General features: G+C 42.8%; 1 protein-coding gene across 2 annotated transcripts in view; it reads right to left on the minus strand.

The window, feature by feature from the left end:
- LOC102774288 (NXPE family member 3) overlaps positions 1–7,542 on the minus strand; it is a 56,266-nt gene extending 48,724 nt beyond the window's left edge. The window contains exon 1 of one of the 2 annotated variants that reach the window (XM_015564535.1): positions 7,435–7,542. The gene's annotated coding sequence lies outside the window, so the exon portion shown is untranslated. Of the gene's footprint in view, positions 1–6,833; positions 6,923–7,434 lie in introns of those variants that run through there. The other variant, XM_015564534.1, reaches the window with a different exon arrangement.
- Positions 7,543–9,971: the final 2,429 nt, after the last annotated feature.

Below are 9,971 nucleotides of genomic sequence, written 5' to 3' on the forward strand. Positions count from 1 at the left end.
CATAACCTTTGTAATAGAAATTGACAGGATTAAAATCAACTGGTATAAATACGGATGTAACAAGACAATAAACACCAGAACTTCTCTGGAGATTCAGACCAGAACTTGGCTGGAGATCCTGCCTAGGCTGCTGATCAACTGAACGCTGTCTCCGCTGTCTCCGTGTCATTCCTTCTTCGCCGACTCCGTCTACACCTTTGGGAACCCCTGGACCTGCTGGGGTTGGACCCCGGCAGGGAAGCTTTGTCAAATAAAGAATTAATAACTATGTTCTATTTGTATACATATATTTTTACTATTAAAGTGGATGTTCTAGAGATTATATAAAAAGTCTGAAGTTTTTGTCAATTGCATTATAATCAAATCTACGGTCATTGCCTTATTCTGATGCTTCTAAGTGATAGATTTCTGAAAAGGAAATTTTTAAATCATTCCTTCAAATTAGACAAACATTTATAGAACTCTAAGGAATAACTGAATTGACACTTCATCTCATGACCAACCTCCTGGTACTGGAAGCCTCATAATCAGTCATCAGCTGTACTGACCAGGTAAAAAAGAGACAAAATGGGTTGTGCCAGCAGCATTCCCCAAGATTACCCGCTAGGGTGGATCCTTAACAATTGATTGACCTTTAAGGGCAATGATCAAAAGAAAAAAAAAAATGCAGCCTTTTCTGTTGTAATGTCACCAGACCTCAATACAATCTCAGGGTCAGGGAAGTCTGGCCTGTAAATGGAACACTGAATTATGACACTATTCTCCAATTAGATTTGTTTTTGCAAAAATGAAGACAACTGGAGTGAAAAACCTTATATTCAGATATTTATGGCCCTTTACCAAGATAAGGATTTAAGGAAGTCTTCTAGGATATTCCTTAATTGTCACAATGTCTTATGAATTAAAGCTCACCTTCCTCACCGCCCCTGCAAGAAGCTGGCTTCTGTCTCTCGTAGAGAAAACAGAATCCATCCAGAGGGTGGAACAGCCTGCTTCCCAGCTCACTTACTGCCGTCACTCAAAGCACAGCTGCTCCATATAACCCCTCCTCTACCACAGAACTGCTAGCACTCACCCTAACTTGTAGCCCTGTCACTGCCAGGAGGGGAACTCAAAATCATCCAAACCCTAGCATGTTGTCTCTGAGGGAAGTAGCTAACAGGAAGCCTGGTAAAGAAATTATTTGGATACATGTTCCCTTTTTTATGCCTGATCTGGCCCCTTGCAAACAAAAACTCGGTTGGTTTTCCAAAGATACTAGCAAATTCACACAGGGGTTTAATCACACTGATTTACTGAAACAGGTAGAATAAAATGTTCCCCAAAATTGCACCATCGAGTCAAGCCCTACCAGAACAAATTGCTCTATCAAGTTAAACGCTGCCAGAATTATGGCAGTTATCAACCGGTAGTTCTAAAACAGTGGTCTAGGAACTACCCTGACTTCTTTTAAATATTTTTTATAAGCATTCTTTTTTTATTATTATTAATCCACACTTGAGGATATTTTTCCATTGATTTGTAGAGAGAGTGGAAAGGAGAGGGAGAGACAGAGAGAAACATTGATGTGAGAGATACCTCGATTGGTTGCCTCCTGTACGCACCCGGACCAGGGCCAGGGAGCCGCCGCCAAGCTACATGCCCTTAACTGGAATCCACTGAGCCAAAGCGCTAGGGCTAAATTTTTTTTTTTTAATCCAAAGTCAAGCCATCAATCACAGCTCATTAATGACCTTAAAAGCTTTGAGTCTCAGGAACTAACTGGGAAAGTCCCTTCCTGCATCTCATAATAAGTGTTGTATAATCCCAGAACGATTCGAGTTGCTGAGTATACTGGGACAGCCGTATTCCAAACAACTTTAGAGCCAGCCAACCGACACCCTGATTTAAACCCCACTTTTGGGGCATAGATCCTGAGGCCCTATCTCAGTGCTCTCACCCTCTGAAGAACCTCAATAAATCTGCCTTTGCTTTTATCAGTGTCCCTGGTCTAAATTCTTTTATATCAGGAGACAAGAACCCAAACTCATCGGTAACATTATGACCTAATGGAGTGATTTACAGACTGTTCTCTTCCACGGCTGCACTGTAAATGAAAAGCAGTCATAATAGACGATGCTAGGGCTTATTCTGATAAATTTGCCCGTCATCATGCTAAATCAACATTGCATATACAGACTGGGGGAGATGCACTCCCAGATCAGGACCCTAGTTAAGTCTATCAAACTGGGACAGATGAAAAAACAGAGGGGAAGGACCGCTGGACCTATATACTAGTAGTTACTTACCTCATCTCATAGAAGGGATGACAAAATATACTACTAAGCCTGTTAATTATGACAAAATAAAAGAGGCTACTTTAAAAAGAAAAGATTGAACTCCACCCTTTTCCCCGGTATGATTAACAAAGGCATCAGGAAAGCACACCAAATCCACTCAGTCTGTTAAGGGCCCAGCACTCCAGGAAATGCCTTTTATCCATGAGGCAAGCCCAGTCAGCCTGAGAAAGTTACAAAAACTAGCCTTGGGACTGCAGATCCGCACTGAGCAACAGATAGAGAGGGCTTTCAGTGTTTTTAGCAACCAAGACAGGGAAGGGGAAGAGCAAAAAAGCCACCAGATGGAAACAAAAGGCATAATTACTTGATAGCTGCAGCTTTAAATCCTTTGCTAGTCCTGTAGACAAGGACACCTAAAGGAGTGCCTACAACTAACTCAGGACGGACTACCTCCAGGACCATGCCCCATCTGCACCAGGAAAGGCCTTTGGAAAGTGAGTGTCCTAGGCTTCTAAGGGAACTTAGTGCCTCAAACCAATGATGTTTAAAACACCTGAGAATTGATGGTGCCTGAGGCCTCCTACTGCCCCCACCGACCATCTGAAGCCATCACACCAGAGGAGTCTCCTGTGACTGATGTGACAGGTAAGCCCATTCATTTTTATTAGACACAGGGACTGCTTACTCTGCTGACTCACTCACCAGGGCCTCTTTCTTCCAAAACCCATTGGATCACTGGGGTGAATGGGCATCCATTTCATTCAACCCCTCGGCTGCTGCCTCGGGAATCTCACTTTTAGTCATACTTTTCTTGTAGTTCCAGGGTGCTCTATTCCCTTATTAGTTAGGGAGGGACAGCTTGTCTAGTCTAGAAGTGACCATAGAAGATAATAAACTCTCATTGTTACTTCTGATGGCCAACCTAACTTCTCACCCTGAACCAAAAATTAATAATATTCTAGAAGAAGCTTGTCAAACTCAAAGGCTAACACGGGCCAAATAAACAAGGTTTAAGTTTACGTGGGCCGCAAAAAAACAAAAGCTTCAATTTTCATAGAAACGTAGGTTTATTTCAATAGAGACATGCTGAATACAAAGGGCTAAAATAAACAAGTAATCGTCAACATAAAATAATAGAACATTTTAATAAAAATTAATTTTTTCTTGAACATCAACTTACCAGACACCGAATAACTGCACAAATGAATAAGCTTAACTCAAATAAGCCTATTTTCCTTGTTTTCCAAAAGCGAAATATTTCCTGTTGCCCACACCAAACAAGTCAGTACAAGACTGATGTGGCAATCGGCTGCTAAAATATTTGCTGCTAGTATTAGTGGAGAGAAATGGTGCACCTGCGTGTAAGGCAAGTAAGGAAAATGAATGCAACACGATTATAGCCATTAGCCATTAGCGAACGTTGTAGTTCGTTATTAATAATTATGTATAACAAGATATTGTAAAAATGACGTTACGAAATTTTTATTAAAATATTTCTTACAGACCATTATATTGGCCGGGCTGCAAAAATATTCATTGTGGGCCATGAGTTTGACATGCTTGTTCTAGAATCTGTCCTCTTCTAAGTCAATCCTGAGGTATGGAAAACTGGAATACCGGGCAGGGCAATAGGAGCAAAACCAGGGACACCCTACCCTAAAAAAAGACAGCACCCTTTAAGACCTAAGGCCATAAAAGGGATCGACCCTCTCATTAAATATACACTGAGTGACCAGATTATTATGACCACTGCATCAGTACAATGAAGTGAATTAGTTATGCAAATAATAATAATAATAATAAAACCTTGAGAGTATTTGCTTAGGAAGTTTTCAATATTCAGTATTTTTGGAAGTGTCAATGAAGTACTGATGGGGTGGTCATAATAATCTGGCCACTCAGTGTATATACAAAGCATGGGCTTCTCATGGGCTTTTCAGGCCCTGCCAGTCCCCAAGCAATACCCCTCTTTTCCTAGTACAAAAGCCAAGTGGCAAATACCAGTTTGCGAAAGACCTAAGGGCTGTAAATAAGATTGTAATGCCGGTACAGCGTATAGTTCCACACCCATACACTACCTTAAATGCCAGGAGAAGCCAAATATTTTACTGTATTGAATTTAAAGGATGCCTTTTTCTGCATCCCCCTTCATCCTGATTCCCAGTACTTGTTCACATTTGAATGGCCTAACCCCCAAACTAGGGAGACCTGCCAATATTCATGGACTGTACTCCCTCAGGCTTTAGGGACAGTCCCCATTTGTTTGGAAATTCTTAAGCCAAGAAATTAAGAGAACTCCAGTTGACCAACAGGACCCTCCCACAATATGGTGATGATACTAATTTCTAGTACTAACGCAGAAAACTCAGATAAAAATTCCATCCTGGTATTTACTTCCTCGTAAATAGAGGATATAAAGTATCTCCCCAAAAGGCCCAAATAACCTTCCAGGGGTCCAATATCTGGGGTATCTACTTACCTCAGAAGCCCAGACCCTGTCACCTCAAAGGAAACAAGCCGTACTGGCTCTCAGCTTCCCAAAAAGTAACCAACAGCTTGGAGAATTTTTAGGAATCGCTGGCTTCTGCCACCTGTGGATCCCAGGTTTGGGGCTAAATGCTAACCCTCTCTATAAGGCTTTAAAAGAAGACGACAAAGGGCCAGTAGACTGGACCCCTGAATGCCAACGTGCCCTTGAGAAATTAAAAGTGAAATTGAGCAGTGGATCTGTTTAGGCATGCCAAATTAAGAAACACAGATTACTGTGCTCACTTCCGCAGCACATATACTAAAATTCAAACGATACAGAGAAGATTGGGATGGCCCCTGCGCAAAGATGACACGCAAATTTGTGAAGCATTTTCTATTTAAAACAAAAAGGAAAGAAAAATGGGTTACTTTGCATATAGCAGAAAGACAGGAAATAACATGTGGAGTCCCCACCCAAAATTTCAATTGGACACCAGGCTTACTTTTCAAAACGCTGGATGTTGCTATAGTAGCCGGCTGGCCACATTGTTAACCAGCTGCAGCTGCCACTGCTCTCCGAGTAGGAGAGGTCGGTAAACTTACCTAGGGCAGGCACTGAAAGCCCCCCATCAAGAAAATAAAGGGTTATCAGTGGCTCCCGGGAGGAAGGCTTAAATAAATAGGCTCTCCTTGACTCTCCTGAATTAACCCCAAAGCCTTGCCAAACTCTCAGTCCTACTACCCTCCTAGTAATAGGAAGGTAGCCCACCAGGTCACACACCAATGCGTAGGAACTATTGAACAAGTCCAGCAGGCCTGACCTAAAAGATGAACCTTTACCTAAATCTGAAGCAGAACAGTCTCCGTATGGCAATCATTTTACACAAAATGGGGTCAAAAAGGCAGGTATGCCATTGTCAGTCTTCAAGAAACAGTAAAGGCAAAAGCCTGCCCCCTACCACTTCGGCCCAAAAAGCTGAACTCACAGCACTCACTAAGGCAGTGGCCCTTTAAATACAGTTCCTCATGTTGTGACCCAACCATAACATTATTTCCGTTGCTACTTCATAACTGTAATGTTGCTACTGTTATGAATCATAATGTAAATATCTGATATGCAGGATGGTCTTAGGCGACCGCCAAAGGGGTTCGCGACCCACAGGTTGAGAACCACTGCACTAAGGCCTTACAACTAGGGGAAAACATCTGAGTTAATATCTACACTGACTCAAAGTTTGGGTTTTTCATATTACATGCCCATGCTGCTATTTGGAAAGAAAGAGCACCTTGAACAGCTAAAAATTCCCCCATAAATCATCATATAGGACAGTGATGGCGAACCTATGACACACGTGTCAGAGGTGACACGTGAACTCATTTTTTTGGTTGATTTTTCTTTGTTAAATGGCATTTAAATATATCAAATAAATATCAAAAAATAAGTCTTTGTTTTACTATGGTTGCAAATATCAAAAAATTTCTAGCCCTGACCGGTTTGGCTCAGTGGATAGAGCGTCAGCCTGCGGACTCAAGGGTCCCAGGTTCGATTCCCGTCAAGGGCATGTGCCTTGGTTGCGGGCACATCCCCAGTGGGTGGTATGAGGGAGGCAGCTGATCGATGTTTCTCTCTCATCAATGTTTCTAACTCTCTACCCCTCTCCCTTCCTCTCTGTAAAAAATCAATAAAATATATATTTTTGAAAATTTCTATATGTGACATGGCACCAGAGTTAAATTAGGGTTTTTCAAAATGCTGACACACCGAGCTCAAAAGGTTCGCCATCACTGATATAGGAATTTAGAACTCCTGGCAACTGTAACACTTCCCCCAAGAAATAGCAACGATACACTGCCAGGGCCACCAAAAGGGAACACAGATATAATCAAAGGCATTACATTGGTAGATCAGGCAGCTAATATAACAACATGGTCTTCCTCAATCACCCTAAAGGCAGCGCTGCCCCCTGACCTCCCTCAGCCACCAGAAGGCCCCTTCTACATCACGAGGAAATCTCTTGGGCCTTAAAGAATGGATTCTCTAGAGACGGGCAGACTGGATATCAAGGGATAATAAACATTTGTTACCTCAAACCTTAAAATGCTCCATGATGGCACTCACATAAGGAGAGGTGTTCTTGCTATCCTTGTCTCCCAGCTGGTTATGATATGAGAGCGTTAGAAAACAGTACAGGATGTGACCCAAGGATGTACTTTGCTCCAAAATAAACTCGAGTTGCCTTCCTCCTCCTCCCCTCCTGGCACCAATACAAACCAGGGGTACATACCCTGGGAAAGGGTGGCAAATCAATTGTACTCAGATGCCTCCTGAAGCTAGATATAAATATTTGCTAGTATTTGTCAACACTTTTACTGGGTGGATTAAAGCCTTTCTACCAGAACACAAAACGCTACTAAAACAGCCAAGTACTTACTTAGAAAAATCTTACCTAGGTTTGGACTACCAAGAAGCTTCCAGAGTGACAATGGACCCTCTTTAGTAGCACAAATTACATAACAGCTAGCTCAAGCGTAGGAGTCAACTATCGCTTATACTCATCATGGAGACCTCAATCCTCAAATAAGGTAGAAAAAAGCTAATCAAACCCTAAAAAGGACTCTAGCCAAGCTATGCCAAGCAACCGTGAACTCCTAAAGAAAAACGGGAGGCCAGCCCTTTTGCACTCACCTGTGGCAGAGGCCTTTCTCAGGTCTTCCAGCTGGTGTCTTACACCATTCATCTAGGACAGATAAGTTCAACCAGGGACAAGGTCTCGTTAAAAACCGGGAGGGACGACTGTCCTAAGTCCCAGCTACAGCCCAGATGGAAGGGCTCACTCACATCAAGTCCGACTGAGCACCCCAACTGCAGCAAATCTCCCAGGGACATAGCCAGTTCCGTTCACAGATCTCAAATTAAACATGCTTCCGGTGAGTCCCCACAGAAACCACAACCTCAGACCTACTCTTGTTTTTTTTTTGTTGTTTGTTTTGTTTTTTTCTGAGACCTACTCTTATGAACCCATCGGGGACCTCAAACTCCTTTTCAAGAAACAAGAACCTGTTACAAATAAGTCATGTAATGGCTGGGCCTTCGTGTAATTGTCTTCCTCCTATTTCTGACACTCCCAGCCTGTCGGTATGCCCAGCCTCCATCCCCCAGAAAGAGAATTTTTCTGTCCTTGTTGGTTTTGTTTTTTTCTGAGACCTATTCTTATGAACCCATCAGGGACCTCAAACTCCTTTTCAAGAAACAAGAACCTGTTACAAATAAGTCATGTAATGGCTGGGCCTTCGTGTAATTGTCTTCCTCCTATTTCTGACACTCCCAGCCTGTCGGTATGCCCAGCCTCCATCCCCCAGGAAGAGAATTTTTCTGTCCTTGTTGGATTTAATCCTTATCAAATAAAGTCCCAAGTCCTCCACTCCACTCAAATTATTCACATTTTAACCAACAATATTTATCCTTCTTGTTTTCATATCCGTACCATACTCAAGACCCCTAGGAAAAGAATGGAAGAGTAATACACTACTAAACGTTTCCAATATCGTTGCTGATGGAAATGAACTTTCTGATTGCTGGATCTGCCATAAACAGCCGACTACAGGAGCCCTCCCTCCTCAGTTTTCAATCTACAGCCCTCAAGTTAAATCTAACTCTACTAGCAGGGTCCCAAAATAATTTTGAAAAAGCTAGTACTTTTTTAGTAAGCTTCCTTTCCGTTTCTAGCAACTTTTCTTGCACCAACCTCATCCTATTTGTTAATCAGACTAATAACTGGTCAGTTTTGAGGCTCTTATGCAAGGCCCTTACAGAACTCTGCTGTCATTATATTACATCCAACAAATATATCAATAAACTTGAACAAAATAATTCTGTCCTATCTCTGATATATCCAAAGATTTCTTCTAACAATGTTTCCTGTACCCCCAATCTGACACACTGGTGTCCACTAAGCTACAGGGTCCAATCAGATGTCTAGGAAACTAATTCTCAAAATACCCCCCCAGAACATTTGCAGTTATTGACAAGGAGAAACTAATGTTAACTGGAAACTTGTTTACCAAGTCCCCACAGCACATAAAGCCCCCACAGGGCCAAGGGACCTCCTTGTAAAAGGAGAATCCCCTTACCCCTGACTTTAGGGAGGACACCTACTGAGGTCCAAGTTTTCTTTCTTTAAAAAAAAAAATATATTTGAAGGAGGATCACACGAGGCCAAAGAAGTAAGGGATTATAAATTTACTAGAGGCCCTGTGCATGAAATTTGTGCATGGGGGTGGGGGAGGAGAGAGTCTCTCAGCCGGACCTGCATCCTCTCACAATCCAGGACACTGCATGCACCAATGACCATACTTTTCATACAGGTGAAAGGCATCTTGCTGTTGGACGGGCAGCTACATTTTTTTGCCCTGATTATAAAAAGTAGTACATAACATGATCCTTCTGAGGCAGTAGTACCATTTTCCCCATCTTATGGGTAGAAAAACTGAAGCAGAGAGAAGTTAAGTAATTGGCTGTGTCACACAGTTATAGGTGTCAGAATCAGGGCTGACCACAAAATGTGCAAGCCAGAGTCCATGCATGTCATCACTGCATCATCCTGTTTTTTTCAGTGTTAGGGTAGGGTAGGGTAAAACCTTGCAGGTTTTAATTTTTAAATCTAAGAGATTGTTCCCATATATAGGGTAGGGTCCCTAGGCCTGGCCATCTATGGGGTGACCAGTGGGCAGGGCAATCGTGGGGCCCCTGCTGGCACCCACCTTGGCTGGTGTCTGGTGCAGCCTTCTGGCCTGCCCACCCCCCTGATCACCGCCACCAGTCACTTCCCTCTCAGGGGGAAGACGCTCAGTGCAGGAGCTTCCCTGGTTGAGCGTCTGCCCCCTGGTGGTCAGTGCATGTCATAGCGACCGGTCGTTCTGCCATTCAGTCGACTTGCATATTAGGGTTTTATTATATAGGATTAGGTCATCTGAATACCAATTGGGCTGAGCCCCCAAATAGCACCAGCCCCCAAAGACAGGGTATCAGAGGTTTTTAAAGGACTCTAGGCAGGTTTTTTTTCTGGGCGTAGAATTCTCTGTTCAGGCCTGGATTCTGGGAAACTCTGGAGGGGAGAGATAATGATCTTAGCAAGTGGAATGTGTTCTAAGCAAGTGGAATGTCCATTGTGAAATGGCCTAAAGGTCAGCTCCCAGGGAGGCGGTATTGGTTCAATTATTTGA

This window comes from Myotis davidii, unplaced genomic scaffold, assembly GCF_000327345.1.
Source record: "Myotis davidii unplaced genomic scaffold, ASM32734v1 scaffold901, whole genome shotgun sequence".
Classification (NCBI taxonomy): domain Eukaryota; kingdom Metazoa; phylum Chordata; class Mammalia; order Chiroptera; family Vespertilionidae; genus Myotis; species Myotis davidii.